Here is a 20,282-nt window from a genome sequence, read left to right as displayed (position 1 = left end):
AGGGGTTTAGTGAAGGCGGGTCATTTTTTACCCTTACATGGAACCCAAACCGGCTACGCGTGTGCACCATCATGCATAAATGTATTTTGTCCCCGCACACCAAACGTGATCATGACACGCAGGTTAAAATATCAAAACTAACTCTGAACCAATTATATTCATTTGTGGACATGTCAAAAAGCATTAAACATTTATGGCAATTTAGCTAGCTAGCTTGCACTTGCTGGCTAATTTGTCCTATTTAGCTAGCTTGCTGTTGCTAGCTAATTTGTCCTTGATTAAAAACATTGAGTTGTTATTTTACCTGAAATGCACAAGGTCCTCTACTCCGCCAATTAATCCATACATAAAATGGTCAACCAAATCGTTTCTAGTCATCTCTCCTCCTTCCAGGCTTTTTCGTCTCTTGACTTTATATTGCTATTTGCAACTTTCATAAATTAGGTGCATTACCGCCACTGACCTCGTTCGTCTTTCAGTCACCCACGTGGGTATAACCAATGAGGAGATGGCACGTGGGTATCTGCTTTTATAAACCTCTATTTTAGCCCTTGGCAACACAGACGCTCGTTGGCGCGCGCCAGCAGTGTGGGTGCAATAATTGAATAATATAGATTTCTACATTTATTTTGCAACGCGACGCGCATGCGCACGCGACATGAGCAGTGTAGTCAGCCTGTTAGGACAAGGGGTGTATACAAAATGTTACGACTACACAAAGGTTAAGGCTAAAAAGTTGTCCAGGAGAGATTGCATTTTTGGCTGCTATTTGCTTTTTGGTAGATTTCTGTACTGTTTCCACTCCATCTATAGGGCTGTTTAGAACCTTGTAATTTATTGGGCCATGATGCTTTATGGTTGGGTTCCACTCTTCTCAGATACAGTGTGATTTTTACTCTGGTCTGAAAGAGGTGTTAGTGGACTGACTGTGAAGGCTCTGAGAGACTTTGGGTTGAGGTTGGTGATAAAGGAGTCTACAGTACTGCTACAAAGGGATGAGCTGTAGGTGTGCCTACTTAAAGACTCCCCTCTTAGCCTACCATTGAATACAGTATGTACAGAACCAGTGTTTGACAGAGCTGCAGGAGCTGTGCTCCATTTTTGTTTTTCACTTTGTCATAGTTGTTTCTGGGGGGGGGGTGTTGGGAGGGAAAGGTTGTTGCTTTCTGGTAGGTGTTTGTCCCCATGACTGTTAATAGTGTCTAGTTCTTCTGCTGTTCTACCATTCAGGTCTCCAAAATCAAATCAAATCAAATGTATATCGCCCTTCTTACATCAGCTGATATCTCAAAGTGCTGTACAGAAACCCAGCCTAAAACCCCAAACAGCAAGCAATGCAGGTGTAGAAGCACGGTGGCTAGGAAAAACTCCCTAAAAAGGCCAAAACCTATGAAGAAACCTAGAAATGATCCAGGCTATGAGGGGTGGCAAGTCCTCTTCTGGCTGTGCCGGGTGGAGATTATAACAGAACATGGCCAAGATGTTCAAATGTTCATAAATGACCAGCATGGTCAAATAATAATAATCACAGTAGTTGTCGAGGGTGCAACAAGTCAGCACCTCAGAGTAAATGTCATTTGGCTTTTCATAGCCGATCATTGAGAGTATCTCTACCGCTCCTGCTGTCTCTAGAGAGTTGAAAACAGCAGTTCTGGGACAGGTAGCACGTCCGGTGAACAGGTCAGGGTTCCATAGCCGCAGGAAGAACAGTTGAAACTGGAGCAGCAGCATGGCCAGGTGGACTGGGGACAGCAAGGAGTCATCATGCCAGGTAGTCCTGAGGCATGGTCCTAGGGCTCAGGACCTCCAAGAGAGAGAAAGAAAGAAAGAGAGAGAGAATTAGAGAGAGCATACTTAAATTCACACAGGACACCGGATAAGACAGGAGAAATACTCCAGATTTAACAGACTGACCCTAGCCCCCGACACATAAACTACTGCAGCATAAATATTGGAGGCTGAGCCAGGAGTGGTCAGGAGACACTGTGGCCCCATGCGATGATACCTCCGGACAGGGCCAAACAGGCAGGATATAACCCCACCCACTTTGCCAAAGCACAGCCCCCACACCACTAGAGGGATATCTTCAAACACCAACTTACCATCCTGAGACACGGCCGAGTATAGCCCACAAAGATCTCCGACCACGGCACAACCCAAGGGGGGTTACCAACCCAGACAGGAAGACCACGTCAGTGACTCAACCCACTCAAGTGATGCACCCCTCCTAGGAACGGCATGGAAGAGACCAGTATGTTGCCTTGGGCCTGGAAGTGACTAATCTCCCCCTCTAGAATGGAGAAACTCTCTTCATTGAAGTAGGGTGACTCTGAAGGGGGAATGTTTGTGGCACAGATAAATAAAAAAATCTGTTAATATAAGCTTGTTGATCTTTAACCAGATAAATAATTATCCTGTTTTGATCAATTCGATTGAATGAGTTAGTTCAGATTTTGAACATATTAGCATTCGCCCTGAGTCAATGCCATTTGTGAATCCTTTTAATTTGGTGAATGGTATGATTATCTCCCTATAACCTAGCGGACAGCCAGGGGAAACATCACCTTTCCACCATGTTTCCTGTAGTACTAAAATATCAACATCATCAATTTCTTTCAGGAAGTCTGGGTTTCTGCTCTTTAGTCCAAAAGCAGAGGACTTCAAGCCTTGTAAATTCCAACATGCAACATAAACATATGTTATAACTGTTTTTTCTTTACTTTCAAAATGAGAAAAACTCACAATCCATCAATAACTATTAAAATATGATTTTTCTATTAACATAAACTTGTATTATGCAAATGTGATGCGTTTACAATTTAATCTCAGCAGCCAAGTGGACCCACCAACAGCCTTTTTCACTTTGCAAATGGTGTAATTGTTTGCTTTGAGCCATGTCTATGAATTAATTTGTGTGAAAGTTCCAGGGGGCTGAGAGTATGAGAAACGTACTTTATTTGACACCTTTTACCATTTACGTTTTGAGGTTGGACTTCAGCACATATAGCTCATTAGCATGTAGGGCACACCGATTGGTGTCACCTCGTTAGTCAGTATGTCTTACACCTGTGCTGGTTACCGTCTCATTAGTGAGAAGGTGTTTCACCTGTCCTGGCCCAGGTGATATTTAAGAGTGGTTGGCCCAGTGCTCCAGTTGTTTTGCTAGATGCGAAGGGTTAACGCCTTTAGTTTTTGATTTGTAGACGAACAATCTTTTATCTGATTTTTGCTCAACCTTTTTGGTTTGCTTCCGGTCTTTAAGTTTAGTGTGGGTTTTTCTGTTGTTTGCCTCTAGGGCAAATTTAGTGGGTGCTCATGGTGGGTGTCTTTTAGGTTCCATCTTTTTTTGCTAGTCAACTTTCAGTGGACACCCCATGAGTGTCTTTCAGAACCCTTCCTAAAACCCCACCTGTTTCATTTTGGTTGTTTATCAGTGACTCTTTGTTAGTTCCTATCACATCCGCTCCGGCACTTGACGTCACCGGTCTACTAACCACCGGTCCTGGCAACCCATCTTTATGCACACCTGGCAACCATCATTACACCCACCTGCGTCTCATCAGTCACACCTGGACATCATTACTCCCTTGATTACCAACCCTTTATTTAGCACTCTTTTGTTTTCAGTCAGCAGGTAGTATTGTTTGTTTCAATGTCAGATGCTTCTCTTCTTTTGTATCGTTCCACGTTTTTTGTTATTAAAATCACTAAATGCACCAGCTTCCTGACTCCCTGCGTTCCCCCTTGTGTTTGAGTGACATTTCTGGTTTTCTTGTTGCAGAATGTGATAAGTCACAGACTCAAAGCCACGAGGGTAGAACATATTTCAAACGTTGCTTGTTAGGGGGAGGTAGTTGCAGAAACAATTGCTGTTTTTTCACTATTTCGCTCTAACTTGTTTGGATTGTTAACAGTGCAAGTGAACAGTCAATTGAGGGTCCAATGTGAGAGAAGCCACAGCTGTTCATTGTCTCCTACACAATTCTCACTGTGTAAGAGTGTCTGTGCTTGTGTGCTCATGTTCATCGAAGACTTAGAACTGTGTTTGTCCAGAGGGAACTTCATTTTAAAATGTGTAGGGTGCATTTGTGTGGCTTCTTCCCTGTCTTTATGTCCCTCTGCATCTCTCTAATGGTAGAGGACTTCCTCATCTAAGTGCTTCCAAATCAGTGTCATGTTACTTAGTGCAGTGAGTGATTTAGAGGATAAGCCACACGCAGATAAACACACACACACTAACAAAACCCTTTAGTCAGCTATATCAGTCTGTGGGAGATAGTTGTACTAGCATGTGTCCGCTGGTGTCCAGACACACACAGATGTGGTCATTGGAGAGTGTGTATCCCCAACCACCTCACACACACTCTGCAATTAATTATAACAAATCACGTCTCCTCTCATTCCCTCTGTAATTGTCCCTCCCCTCTGCTTCAGTGAATTTAAAACCGATAAGTGGTTGGTTTTTCTGTCACTTCTTTTCCTGATAAATATTCAGCAGCAGCCTCAGTCTGACAGTTTGCAGATGGAAATAATGATTCTTGGAGACTGTGTGTGTGTGTGTGTGGTTTTGAGTTGGAGTCATTTACTGGTAGCACTGCAAAAGTAGGCCTATGTGAAGTGAATGTGCAGTAGTGAGCACAAAGTGAGTGATTCTCCTCTTCGATAAAGAGATTTGTTAAAGTGATACATACAAAGAGAGATTGTTTTATAAAAAGAGACACAAGATACACACACACACACACACAGCCCCCCCCCCCCCCCCCCCCAGCCCTCCCCAATACATTGTCCCAATCTGTGTCAGGTTTTCTGTGGTGTAATTAGCCTTTATAACCTGAACCTGCACTTTTACGTTGTGCTGCTCAGGGGGTCCCAGCTGGCACATCTCTCGACACCCCTCACACACACCGCATGGCTCCCGAAGCTGTGTGGGGTCTGCCAGCATGGGGTAGCTGGAGCACAGGACTGCATGTAGTTAATGAAGGTGTAATAGAGGTGGTCCAGGCTGGTGTCTAATCCAGTTGGTTACAGAGGCTAGGTAAATGTAGTGAATATCTCTCTTGAGGCGATGCATTGTATGCTGAACTTGGCCTTCGTAAAGATCTTTTCTATTTTGGGGCCATATTCTGACTTGAACTTCAACTCCAAGCTAAGTCAGGCTGTGGCCCTGGGTTTCAAATGTATTCACAAAGAGGTTGTTTTAACTCAGACATCACAGCTCATTGAGAGCACTGCAGTCTCTAACTAAATGTTTGCCACATTCTCTCTGTTGCGCAAGGCACCGCAAGCATGAACAAAATTCAGCTCCGTGGTGCCGGAGTGGAAACTATCCAAGACACATTTTTCCCAACAACTCCTCAGAGCTAGAACCAAATGGCTCCATGTGCCAGCTGGCACTCAGACCTTGACCCCAGCTCTGTGGTGCTCTCACTGGGGAATCCCACCTACCCGCTCCCTTGGCTCTGTGGGCCCGCCAGGCCTCTGCTCCCTGACAGGCAGTTCTGGGAAAACACTCTGTTTGTCACGCCCTGACCTGAGAGAGCCTTTTTATGTCTCTATGTAGGTTTGGTCAGGGTGTGATTTGGGTGGGCATTCTATGTCCCTTTTTCTATGTCTTTGCATTTCTTTGTTTTGGCCGGGTGTGGTTCTCAATCAGGGACAGCTGTCTATCGTTGTCTCTGATTGGGAGCCATACTTAGGCAGCCTGTTTTTCCGTTGGGGTTTGTGGGTAGTTATTTTCCTGTTTAGTTCTTGATAACCTGACAGAACTGTTGCTAGTCGTTTTTGTTTATTTTGTAAAGTGTTAATTCTTTCTGTTAAACATACAGTTCAAAATGAATTAGCCTTAAATTAATTAATAATCACTTTATCTCTCTTTTATCCCTTGTTTTACATTACATACTTGTCTGCAATCAACCAATTCCATGTATTTATTTTTACAATAACACCTGTAGGGGAGATCGCGAGCTCATTTTGGAGCCATTGTTGCCTCTCTGTCCCTATTTTTTTGTGCTGCTGCAGCGGGAACAGTAACGGTAGCCTTCATGTGGTTGTGCGGTGCTCATTAAGAGGGTAGCTAAGTGCGTGGGCTATATCGCCTGATGGTTTCTTAGAATTGACTGCAGAACAAGTGAGTCACCCTGCAGTATCAGATAGAAGTGCTTCCCTGCCTGAACCTGAGGAGTTAAGCAGTGTGCTGCCTATTACTCTACAGAGGACACATGTACAGAACACCCACATATGTTTTCTTCCAGTGTATGGTGTTGTTTATGTATGTCTGACTGTGTGTGTGTGTGTGTGTGTGTGTGTGTGTGTGTGTGTGTGTGTGTGTGTGTGTGTGTGTGTGTGTGTGTGTGTGTGTGTGTGTGTTTTTTTTTTTACCAACTGGGGTCATTTTGTTAGTCCCCACGAGGTCAAACGCTATTTCTTGGGGGTTTAGAGTTAAGGTTAGAATTTAGTTTAGGGTTAGGAGTTAGGGTTGGGGTAAAGGTTAGGTTTTGGGGTTAGGGTTGGGTTTAGGGAAAATATAATTTTGAATGGGACTAAATTGTGTGCCCCACAAGGTTAGTTATCCTCTATAGGATTGGTGCCCCCCTGCGGGACGGTTGTGCTAATGCGATTAGCATGAGGTTGTAAGTAACAAGAACATTTCCCAGGACATAGACATATCTGATGAAAATCTTTTTTATCTAACTGCACTGTTCAATTTACAGTAGCTATTACAGTGAACGTTCATGCTACTGTTTAAGGAGAGTGCACAGTTATGAACTTGAAAATGTATCAATAAACCAATTTGGCACATTTGGGCAGACTTGATACACCATTTTGAACAGAAATGCAATGGTTCATTGGATCAGTCTAAAACTTTACTCATACACTGCTGCCATCTAGTGGCCAAAATCGAATTTGCGCCTAACCTGGAATAATACATTGACCTTTCTCTTGCATTTTAGATGGAAAATGCATGTTATTTTCTTTGTATTATCTTTTACCAGATCTAATGTGTTATATTCTCCTACATTCATTTCACATTTCCACAAACTTCAAAGTGTTTCCTTTCAAATGGCATCAAGATTATGCATATCCTTGCTTCAGGTCCTGAGCTACAGGCAGTTAGATGTGGGTATGTCATTTTAGGCGAAAATGTAAAAATAGGTTCCGATCCTTAAGAGGATTTATACAAGACTGTGTGTGTGTGTGTGTGTGTGTGTGTGTGCACGCGCACTTGCGGGCGTCTGAGAGTATGTGAGTGGTATATGTGTGTACTGAGCCTTTTCAAACCCATCAACCACACCACAGGATCTGTTGGCAGCATGGTCCTATTGAAGGAAGACCTGCTGAGCATAGACCACCCCTGGAAGAACGTAGGACAGTAGACTACAGTTTCAATAGGCATTAAAACACACAAAGGTGTATTGTGTTGCCAAGCCCTGGTTACAAAAGAGATTATGATCTAGCACTTTATGTACCTCTGCTTGCTAATAATACAGATTGCCCTATTTCATGCTAATATTGGTGTGTTTGGATTTTTCCACACATGGTTATATGCATTTTGATGTTTACACCTGTCATTGTATGGGATCTTTTAGATAAAGGTGCTTTTCCTTTAGTGTTGTTTGGTCTAGTCATTCATTTTGGAGAACATTTGTAAGAAATGGCAAGTGAAATGACAAGGTATTTAGCCTAAGTAGTCTAAAGTCGATGTTTATGAGAATATTATGTATATTTCAGAAACATGTCCTCTATCAATACATCGACAGAAGACTCAACAGACGAGACATACATCAAAAGGATACCGTGATGACTTTATCATCCTACATGTCCCCTTATAGATATCAGGATTCCTAACTTCAAAGGCTTCTCTAACCAGACCATCCCATGATGCATGCTTCTCTCCCCTACATCATACACTCTGGCTGCAATAAATTTGTGGCTATAAAAGTTGATTTCTGAGCCAAGCCCAAACTGTTTGACATCTGTGCTCAATCTTTACCATGGCGTGTAATGGATTCTCACAGAACCTTTGTTCTCTCTTATGGAAGAGAAGAGGGAAGGTAGGGGGAGAGGGGGAGCTAGGTAGGGGGCCTCACGATGGACCGCGGGGCTCCTGGAAAACATCAGGGTAAGACTAGGTGAGACTGGGGGTCAGTTACTGTAAAACCAGGATCAGAGGAAAAAGCTTAGATCATGGTAGAATGTATGGAATGGGATACTGTGCACACAGAGGCTAACCCTTGAAGACACAGGGCATCCACAAACGTATTGAGTTATATGCAGAACACAAATAAGCTTTGGGCCAGAGAGTAGATCTTAGATGTTGGTACAGAGCATCAATATCAACAAGCTCAGGGTTAGCTGGTAAACCTTTGGCCCTAAGTTTAGCAACGGCTAGAGCATAGAACCTGGTACCGAAACGTATAGGTACATTCAGGATTCAAACTCAAGATTTGATCCCAAGTTTCACATGTGAGCTCACGATCCACCTTGGCTCATTCAGATGCAGTTGCACACATAAACTTGGGGTCTCCTGGCAACACTTCCCACCAAAGGGCACTGGTCACATGGGTGGTTTGTCAGCAAACAGCCTCTGAACTACACTGCCCTCTGTAGTTTGAAATACCCTCAGTCAGGCCTCAGCTGGTTCTGTGTGTGTGCAATGTCATTTGTTATATAGCCTGAACCTTTCTGACCTCATTGGTGTGATAAGTCACCCATGTTCTCATAGAAAGGTTTGTCATGAAGCAGCTGAGAACCTGATCACTGAACTTTCCCTCGCCTGTACCCTTCCAACCCAGCAATGTAGGAGTGAAGTTGTCTTAAATATGTCGTGACTGCGTGTCACTGGTTTTCTCAACATGGCAGATAGATGATACAGGAGCTATCTTTATGTGCCACATGGGGCCTAAATGTCAGGGGTTTCCATTTTTGATCCGTTTTGACACAAAATCCTGTGATGGTTAGTAAACAGAGCTAGATAATACTCTTTATTGTCTCATTACTGGGCAAGTTGATTACAGCTGTATGAGAAGCTAACTTACAGATAATTAAACAGATGGACAGCACATCAATACACATAAGATTATATGGCACACCTTCACAGCTGGTAGTGAGAAGAGTCCTCCCCTTGAGGCCGTATACAGTACCTTCCCCAACAGATGTGTGATCCAGGTTGGATCAAAGACCCCAGCAGGTGTGGACGTGTGTCAGACTCTGGGATCTTCAACTTCCCCTGGGCTGGTCCCTGTTGTGGAGCTTACAGCTGGAGGGGCTTCAGGTCTGGCTGAGCCTGAGTGTATAGGACCTACATCAGAGAGATGTTATGTAGTAGAATATAGCGTCTTGGATGGAGAATCGTCCCTCTGATTTTACAACCACCACTATATCTTCTAAAACATGTTTGGAGCTGCAGTGTTCGTGGAGTGAATTCCAATTAGAAGCAATAATATTATTTTGAATTGCACTTTAGACAATTGCAGCCTGCTGTGTGTGGTTCAGATTAGAGGAAAGCACTTGTGTTAATGTGATGATCCATTTGAAATGTCAGTGACTCAGTGCCGGTGTGAAAGTTTGCAATGTTCATGCACTTTTGAACTCATGCACTTTTGAACCAGGATAGTCACAATGTATCTCTCACATTGTAATGTGGTCTGTGCGTAGCTTGTGTAGAAGAGTCAGGCGCAGGACAGCAGATATGCATAAATAAATGTCATTTTCTCAAAATAGACAAATATAATACAATAAAGCGAGCCCACATAATGGACCGTCTTACATACAAACAATTACTCACAAACAAACATGGGGGAACAGAGGGTTAAATAATGAACAAGTAATTGGGGAATTGAAACCAGGTGTGTAAGACAAAGACAAAACAAATGGAAAATGATAAGTGGATCGGCGATGGCTAGAAGGCCGGTGACGTCGACCGCCGAATGCCGCCCGAACAAGGAGAGCGACTGACTTCGGTGGAAGTCGTGACACACATACAGATGTAGGATCTTAGTTTGAGCTAGGTTCTTCAAGCGCTGACTCACCATTGGCTACATGTTGATGTACAACACACACATGGAGGTTGATAGCAGTAGACAGGGTATTGATTCATTTAGGTTTGGTCATTGTTGTTTTCTTTTCTTATCCAGTCTTGGATTATTATCAGTCAATGGACGACTTCTTCCTCTCTGTGGCATCAGTACGCTGCCATTAGTACACTGCCATCAGTACACTGCTATCAGTACACTGCCATCATGTAGCCTGCCTTCAGAAAGTATTCATACCCCTTGACTTATTTTACATTTTGTTGTTTACAGCCGGAATTCAAAATTGCTTGAATAGATTTTTTCCTCACTCATCTACACACAACACCCCATAATGTCAAATCAAATTCAATCACATTTTACTGGTCACATACACGTGTTTAGCAGATGTTATTGCAGGTGTAGCGAAATGCGTGTGCTTCTAGTTCTGACAGTGGAGCAATATCTAACATGTAATCTAACAATTTCACAACATGCTGCTGCTCCAGTTTCAACTGTTCTGCCTGCGGTTACGGAACCCTGACCTGTTCACCGGACGTGCTTGTTGCACCCTCGACAACTACAATGATTATTATTATTTGACCATGCTGGTCATTTATGAACATTTTAACATCTTGACCATGTTCTGTTATAATATCCACCCGGCACAGCCAGAAGAGGACTGGCCACCCCTCATAGCCTGGTTCCTCTCTAGGTTTCTTCCTAGGTTTTTGGCCTTTCTAGGGAGTTTTTCCTAGGGAGTTTTTCCTAGCCACCGTGCCTCTTTCACATGCATTGCTTGCTGTTTGGGGTTTTAGGCTGGGTTTCTGTACAGCACTTTGAGATTTCAGCTGATATACGAAGGGCTATATAAATACATTTGATTTGATTTGATTTGATTTGATACCCAATACACACAAATCTAAGTAAAGGAATGGAAAAATTAAGAATATATAAATATATGGATGTGCAATGTCAGAGCGGCATAGACTAAGATACAGTTGAATGGTATAGAATACAGTATATACATATGAGATTAGTGCAAGATATGCAAGATAGGTAAACATTAATAAAGTGACATTTCCATTCCATTTATTAAAGTGGCCAATGATTTCAAGTCTGTATGTAGGCAGCAGCCTCTAATGTGCTAGTAATGGCTATTTAACAGTCTGATGGCTTTGAGAAAGAAGCTGTTTTTCAGTCTCTCGGTCCCAGCTTTGATACACCTGTACTGACCTCGCCTTCTGGATGATAGCGGGGTGAACAGGCAGTGGCTCGGGTGGTTGTTGTCCTTGATGATCTTTTTGGCCTTCCTGTAACATTGTATGCTGTAGGTGTCCTGGAGGGCAGGTAGTTTGCCCCCGGTGATGCGTTGTGCAGACCACACCACCCTCTGGAGAGCCCTGTGGTTGTGGGCGGTGCAGTTGCTGTACCAGGCGGTGATACAGCTCGACAGGATGTTCTCAATTGTGCAACTGTAAAAGTTTGTGAGGGCTTTAGATGACAAGCCAAATTTCTACTGCCTCCTGAGGTTGAAGAGGCGCTATTGCGCCTTCTTCACCACACTATGTGTGGGTGGACCATTTCAGTTTGTCTGTGATGTGTACATCGAGGATCTTAAAACTTTCAACCTTCTCCACTGTTGCCACCTTCTTTCCACGCACTTGTCTCCAAATGTTTATTGAAAACATGAACACATTTGCACAATTAGCTTGTTGGGGCGGCAGGTAGCCGGTAGCCTACTGGTTAGAGCGTTGCGCCAGTAACCAAAAGGGTGCTGGATTGAATCCCCGACCTGACAAGGTAAAAATCTGTTGTTCTGCTCCTGAACAAGGCAGTTAACCCACTGTTCCCCGGGCGCCGACGACTTGGATGTTGATTAAGGCAGCTCCCCGCACCTCTCTGATTCAGAGGGGTTGGGTTAAATGCGGAAGACACATTTCAGTTGAATGCATAAACGTGTACAGCTGACTACGTTAGTGATTTTTTTTGCCATATTAGCATTGACATAAAATCAGTCAAAACACCTCAAAGCAAGACATGGTATCAAGAACAAGATAAAACTAGCTGAAAACTAGATTCCCATGGCAGCTTCTTGTCATTGTTGCTAGCTATCTGACCGTACAAAATCATAACAACACGCAGCGTCCTGCATCATTTTCATGACGTTGTCAGCCAACCCATCTTTAGAAATATTTTGAAATGTTTTAGAATTTCTCTATTTATCTAATGAACACCAACATGGATTGTTGTCAACACCCACGTCACGCTGAAGTAGTATTTCTGGTCAGGCTTGCTTTCGAGCCAGTCAGGGCTGTGGTGGTGACTGTTATTGTTGATACCCACTCATTCTCTCACATTCTCTCACATTTTCTCTCTCTCTCACATTTTCTCTCTCTCTCTCTCTCTCTCTCTCTCTCTCTCTCTCTCTCTCTCTCTCTCTCTCTCTCTCTCTCTCTCTCTCTCTCTCTCTCTCTCTCTCTCTCTCTCTCTCTCTCTCTCTCTCTCTCTCTCTCTCTCTCAGGTAATAGCTGTTTCACAGAAATAAAAGATGTGGAACTCAACTCATGCTGCGCCTTGGTCCGACCATTTCTACGAGCGTGACAGAATATCCCACCACAAAAGGACCAAGCAGCGTCCAACGGAGGGAAAAGTGAGTTGGACCTGGAAAGAGCTCATGGGAGGATGCGAGACCCTTCCTTGGCGGGAGTCGCCAGGAAATCAGGAAGGACAGCGACAACGCCGGGGGCCGCGGCCACAGAAACCCCAAGATTTTTTTTGGGGGGGGGGCACGAGGGGTGGTCGGCTGAGCAACGGAGAGTGCCAGAGCCCGAATGGGAGTCGATGGAGGAGTGCAATGAGGGATACCAGAGAGAAAAGTTACCGAGGAGTAGGCTACAGCGCAAGTGTATCTTCAGTCCGCTGCCACAGAAACCCCAAGATTCTTTGGGGGGGGGGACACATGGAGCTGGCGGCTGATCAGAGGGAAGAGCCAGAGACCGTCAGGGAGGCAATGGAGAAGAGAGAGGAGAGAGATGTTGGTCAAGTGTGCTCTACTCAACATTCGACCTGAAGAGCCTGTCAGCAGTCTGGTGAAGTCTGTGCCGGTTTCACGCTTCTGGCCTCCAGTGCGCCTCCCCAGTCCAGTACGTCCTGTGCCAGCTCTCCGCACCCTCTCTGAAGAGTGTGTCACCAGTCCAGTGCCACCTGTACCAGCTCCACGTTTCTGGCCTCCAGTGCGCCTCCCCAGTCCGGTACGTCCTGTGCCAGCTCCCCGCACTCGCCCTGAAGTGTGTGTCATCAGTCCGGTGAAACCTGTGCTGGCTCCACGCACCAGGCCTCCAGTGCGCCCACCCAGCCTGGTACGTCCTGTGCCTGCTCCCCGCACTCGCACTGAAATGCGTGTCACCAGTCCGGTGCCACCTGTGCTGGCTCCACGCACCAGGCCTCCAGTGCGCCTCCCCAGTCTGGTACGTCCTGTGCCAGCTCCCCGCACTCGCCCTGAAGTGCGTGTCACCAGTCTGGTGCCACCTGTGCCGGCTCCACGCACCAGGCCTCCGGTGCGCCTCTCCAGCCCGGAGCGTCCTGTGCCGGCTCCACGCACTCGACCTGAGAAGCGTGTCATCAGTCCGGTGCAACCTGCGCCGATGCCCAGTCCAGGCATGGTGTCCAGTCCCGCTCCCTGGCAGGAGCCTCCATCAGCGCCGGTACCAGTCCAGGCACAGTGTCCAACCCAGCTCCATGGCCGGAGCCCTCCTCTACGACGGTGCCCAGTCCAGGCACGGCATCCAGTAACGCTCCAAGGCCGGAGCCTTCCTCTGCGCCAATGCCCAGCCCAGGCACGGCGTTCAGCCCGGCGCCATGGCCGGATCCAGAGTCTGGGCGGGGGCGGCGACCTGCACCGGAGCCGCCACCAACACTAGTCATCCCCCCTACCCTCCCCATTTGGTTTCAGGTTTTGCGTCCGGAGTCCGCACCTTTGGGGGGGGGGGGGGGGTACTGTCACGCCCTGACCATAGAGAGCCCTTGGTTCTCTATGGTGTTGTAGGTCAGGGCGTGACTTGGGGGTGTTTTAGTCTTTTCATTTCTATGTTGGTGCTCTTGGTATGGTTCCCAATTAGAGGCAGCTGATGTTCATTGTCTCTAATTGGGGATCATACTTAAGTTCTCCATTATTCCCACCTGGGTTGTGGGATATTGGTTGTTTATTGTTTTGTTTAAGTTTCTCAGAAATGAAAGATGTGGAACTCAAATCACGCTGCGCCTTGGTCCGACCATTTCTACGAGCGTGACAGAATATCCCACCACAAAAGGACCAAGCAGCGTGCAACGTACGTATGGCCATATATTTACGCACATATGGCTGGCCATATTGTCCTCCTATTGTCTAATCCAGTGGTTTCCCTGCCGACGTTAGTACACAGTGTGTTATGTTATGTAAAAGCAGACGTAAGTATTAAAGCAGGACTGGGTTGACTAGACCGGACCAGCTGGCAGTCGGTGGGAGGGGGGCCTAAAGTACAGTTTTGACATAACACTTTAAAAGTTTAGAGCTTGACTCCTGACAGAAGATAGACTGTACAGCAGGGCTCTCCAACCCTGTTCCTGGAGAGCTACAGTACCCTCCTGTACTGTAAGCCTACAGGATAGTAGCGCTCCAGGAACAGGGTTGGAGCGAAAACCTTCAGGATGGTAGCTCTCCAGGAACAGGGTTGGAGCGAAAGCCAACAGGATAGTAGCTCTCCAGGAACAGGGTTAGAGCGAGAGCCTTCAGGATGGTAGCTCTCCAGAAACAGGGTTGGAGCGGAAGCCTACAGGATGGTAGCTCTCCAGGAACAGGGTTGGAGCGAAAGCCTACAGGATGGTAGCTCTCCAGGAACAGGGTTGGAGCGGAAGCCTCCAGGATGGTAGCTCTCCAGGAACAGGGTTGGAGTGAAAGCCTTCAGGATGGTAGCTCTCCAGAAACAGGGTTGAAGCGGAAGCCTACAGGCTGGTAGCTCTCCAGGAACAGGGTTGGAGCGAAAGCCTTCAGGATGGTAGCTCTCCAGAAACAGGGTTGGAGCGGAAGCCTTCAGGATGGTAGCTCTCCAGAAACAGGGTTGGAGCGGAAGCCTACAGGATGGTAGCTCTACAGGAACAGGGCTGGAATACACTATGTGTGTATGCTTATTTGTATTTGTTCTGAACTTTCTTGGTGTTTTTAATGTAAAAGCTCTGGTAGAGGAATATTTCCATGTATTACTACCATGAAATTTGAAATTGATTTGATCAGAACATTCTATAATTTAGCTTAATCTGAATATGTCCTTGACCGTCTCTCAAAAGACTAAACATCCTGTACTGGTCAGACCAGACCAATGGGACCAGGGCCATAGACAGGTGTTAATTCCAGTGAGAAACAACCACGGTCAAACTAAATGTCTCTTGATGAACAGACAGAAAATAACAGGACATGATTTTATTTGTATCCTGCAACAGATACTGTAAATCCCTAGCAAACAACCTGTTTGATTTTATGATGCTATAAAAAGACTCAGGACAAAATACATGTAAAACTTGTCTGGTTACACTCAGTACTTCTTTGTGATGCAAGCTCTCATTACCTGTTATTGTATCCACTGTGTTTCTTGGAGGAATAAGGAAGTGTTGTCCATGCTCTGTTTAGCTTGAGGCCTAATCTGAGAGAGGATGTTGTTCCTCTGTTGACAACCTCCTTTTCTCACCTGTCAACAATGGAGTCCTACCAACATCTGTTTGTGGCGCGGCTCCATGTCGGTGTGTGTGAGTGAGTACGTAAGTGTGTGCATGTGTGCGTGTGTTTTCGCGTTTGTGTGTGCATCCTTGTGCGTGTGAATGACGTTAGCATGCTGTTCACATTCCTTCCTTGTCTTAAGGGGAACGACTGGAGCAGAACATCAGTACAGAAGAATATTACTAAAAGAAATCCATCCATCATCCGTTCTTCTCATCTACCCTTTGGTTAAATAAGACTTGGTCTTGGTTTGCTTAATCCTTAACTCTCTGGGCAACATCTTCTCTCAGATGAGGCCTCAAGCCAAACTGAGCACAGACAGCGCCTCCTTATTCCTTCAACACCCAGCACTACTGTACATTATCATCCCTGCTCTGTCCTTCCAGGTTGTGTGTTTGTTTTACTACCATAGTAACCTGTAGTGCAACATGAAGCTAATGTGGCAATCACTAATTCAAGGTAAACAGAACTGTGTATCTGTGACGTATCTGTGGTTTGGGGACAAATTAAGTAAGTTGACTAAAGATGGGTGTGTTTGATCAGGAATATGATGACTGGTTTCTGGTTTATAAGGAACAATTTCATCTCATCAATCCAACTCCACCTCTCCACCAACCCACCAACCCACAGAGATGTGCACGCACGCACACACACACACACACACGCCCACAGCATACAGACTCTCAGAATGGACAGCATATCAGAATGGATATACAGTATAATAGCTTTGCCATACATTAGGTAAGAGATTTATACCCCCCAACACAGTGAGAAATACACGTATAAACAATATTCTAATTGTAGGCTGATTATGATGGCCGACAATGAGGAGATTCTGGATCTATCTCCGACGGGGGGATGAGTGTGTGGCGTTTACATGGTTCTGGTGGAACTGTTACCTAATCCATTAAGATTGTATGCCCCACTATGATACTCTCCACTGTGGTATCGTCCAAACGTTACGTTTCAGTACAATTCTATTCTTCTTCATTGACGGAAAATGCGTGATAGGTTTCTGAGGTCTAAAGATGTGTCCTTCCTTTCTGATGATGTTGTTCTTGTTCTTTGAGAGGAGCAGGCTTGGACAGCGTACATAGACCCATTCTCCAGCCTCTAGTGTTGGCACCATGCCACCAGGCAGCCGATAATTAACTGTATGAATAGAAGTGCCACTCCCATGCATGTCTGTGTGAAAGTACTGCTCTTTATCCTGGTGCCTGTGTAAAACCTGTTTACCAATTGACGGTAACGGAAGTGTAACTTACACGGCCTGAGGTATCTGTAACTATGACCTACTGTCACTTCCTCATTCAAAACACACACACACCTGTTTTCACTTTAGACACATGGGCCAAGCACGTTTTTGCCTTTAACTCGACAACAACATAGGACACGGATATTAACCAGCACTTTTACTCCTATTCCCGCACAGCCACTCACTGTCACGACAGAATGTCAAGTGATTCCCGTTCGCACGCTGCTACCGGGGATTCTTTAGAAATTGAGGGAGGACGATGGTGAGGAGAGAGAGAGGAGAGGTGAGGAAAGAGGGAGGAGAAGGGAGGAGAGACAATACAGAGAGGCCCCCCTGCCCCTGGTTCTGGGGTATTATTAGCCTACTGACGCAGGTGCCTTCCCCACGTCACATCTGTCCTGTCAGTCACACCAAGCCCAGCACTGACTGACTAGGAGAGGCTGTTACCAGGGGAATCGTGACTATGTTAACAATAAGCTGCTCAGGTCAATGATACCCGGGATGATGCCTCTCTCTCCTCTTGTTGGCTCAACTTAACTGGTCTCATCAGGACCCCTCATATTCATCAACTGTGAGAGGGAGACTGGTAGAGGGAGACTGGTAGAGGGAGGCTGATAGAGGGAGACTAGTCAGGGAGACTGTTAGAGGGAGACTGATAGAGGGAGACTGGTAGAGGGAGACTGGTAGAGGGAGACTGGTAGAGGGAGACTAATAGAGGGAGACTGGTAGAGGGAGACTGATAGAGGGAGACTGGTAGAGGGAGACTGGTAGAGGGAGACTGGTAGAGGGAGACTGGTAGAGGGAGACTAATAGAGGGAGACTGGTAGAGGGAGACTGGTAGAGGGAGACTGATAGAGGGAGACTGGTAGAGGGAGACTGATAGAGGGAGACTAGTCAGGGAGACTATTAGAGGGAGACTGATAGAGGGAGACTGGTAGAGGGAGACTGGTAGAGGGAGACTGGTAGAGGGAGACTGATAGAGGGAGACTGGTAGAGGGAGACTGGTAGAGGGAGACTGATAGAGGGAGACTGGTAGAGGGAGGCTGATAGAGGGAGACTAGTCAGGGAGACTGTTAGAGGGAGACTGGTAGAGGGAGACTGGTAGAGGGAGACTGGTAGAGGGAGACTGGTTGAGGGAGACTGGTAGAGGGAGACTGATAGAGGGAGACTGGTAGAGGGAGACTGGTAGAGGGAGACTGATAGAGGGAGACTGGTAGAGGGAGGCTGATAGAGGGAGACTAGTCAGGGAGACTGTTAGAGGGAGACTGATAGAGGGAGACTGGTAGAGGGAGACTGGTAGAGGGAGACTGGTAGAGGGAGACTGATAGAGGGAGACTGGTAGAAGGAGGCTGATAGAGGGAGACTAGTCAGGGAGACTGTTAGAGGGAGACGGGCAGAGGGAGACTGGTAGAGGGAGACTAGTCAGGGAGACTGTTAGAGGGAGACTGATAGAGGGAGACTGGTAGAGGGAGACTAGTCAGGGAGAATGTTAGAGGGAGACTGATAGAAGGAGACTAGTCAGGGAGACTGTTAGAGGGAGACTAGTCAGGGAGACTAATCAGGGAGACTGTTAGGGGGAGACTAGTCAGGGAGACTGATAGAGGGAGACTGATAGAGGGAGACTAGTCAAGGAGTCTGTTAGAGGGAGACTAGTCAGGGAGCCTGGTAGAGGGAGACTGATAGAGAGAGACTAGTCAGGGAGACTGGTAGAGGGAGACTGGTAGACGGAAACTGGTAGAGGGAGACTAGTCAGGGAGACTGATAGAGGGAGACTAGTCAGGGAGCCTGGTAGAGGGAGACTGATAGAGGGAGACTAGTCAGGGAGACTGGTAGAGGGAGACTGGTAGAGGGAGACTAGGCAGGGAGACTGTTAGATGGAGACTGGTAGAGGGAGACTAGTCAGGGAGACTGATAGAGGGAGACTAGTCAGGGAGACTAGTCAGGGAGACTGTTAGAGGGAGACTGGTAGAGGGAGACTAGTTAGGGAGACTGTTAGAGGATGACTGATAGAGGGAGACTGATAGAGGGAGACTAGTCAGGGAGACGGATAGAGAGAGACTGATAGAGGGAGACTGGTAGAGGGAGACTGAGTAACAGGCTGACACCTTCCACAAACAAGCAAGCATGCTCACACTGAGACATTTCATTATAGCAGTGGTTATCAAAGTGGGGTCCGTAGACAGTAGGGAGTCCGTAGACAGGAGGGAGTCCGTAGACAGTAGGTTTCCGTAGACAGTAGGGAGTCTATAGACAGTAGGGAGTCCGTAGACAGGAGGAAGTCCGTAGACAGGAGGGAGTCCGTAGACAGTAGGGAGTCCGTAGACAGTAGGGAGTCCGTAGACAGTAGGGAGTCCGTAGACAGGAGGGAGTCCGTAGACAGTAGGGAGTCCGTAGACAGTAGGGAGTCCGTAGACAGGAGGGAGTCCGTAGACAGGAGGAAGTCCGTAGACAGGAGGGAGTCCGTAGACAGGAGGGAGTCCGTAGACAGGAGGGAGTCCGTAGACAGGAGGGAGTCCGTAGACAGGAGGAAGTCCGTAGACAGGAGGGAGTCCGTAGACAGGAGGGAGTCCGTAGACAGGAGGGAGTCCGTAGACAGTAGGGAGTCCGTAGACAGTAGGGAGTCCGTAGAGAGTAGGGAGTCCGTAGACAGTAGGCAGTCCGTAGACAGTAGGGAGTCCGTAGACAGGAGGGAGTCCGTAGACAGTAGGGAGTCCGTAGACAGGAGGGAGTCCGTAGACAGGAGGGAGTCCGTAGACAGGAGGGAGTCCGTAGACAGGAGGGAGTCCGTAGACAGGAGGGAGTCCGTAGACAGGAGGGAGTCAGTGGACAGTAGAGAGTCTGCGGGCAGCAGGTGCCTCAAGGACAGCAGGTGTTCCACAGACAGCAGGTGTTCCACGGACAGCAGGTGTTCCACGGACAGCAGGTGTTCCACGGACAGCAGGTGTTCCACGGACAGCAGGTGTTCCACGGACAGCAGGTGTTCCACGGACAGCAGGTGTTCCACGGACAGCAGGTGTTCCACGGACAGCAGGTGTTCCACGGACAGCAGGTGTTCCACGGACAGCAGGTGTTCCACGGACAGCAGGTGCCTCACGGACAGCAGGTGCCTCACGGACAGCAGGTGTTCCACGGACAGCAGGTGTTCCACGGACAGCAGGTGTTCCACGGACAGCAGGTGTTCCACGGGCTGTGGAATACTACTAACAACAACAGATTAAATTCTTTTTTTTAATAAGGTGCAATACAATGTAATATTATTCATCTATTA

This window comes from Salmo trutta, chromosome 34 (assembly GCF_901001165.1).
Source record: "Salmo trutta chromosome 34, fSalTru1.1, whole genome shotgun sequence".
NCBI lineage: Eukaryota > Metazoa > Chordata > Actinopteri > Salmoniformes > Salmonidae > Salmo > Salmo trutta.
This window is presented reverse-complemented; position numbering follows the sequence as displayed.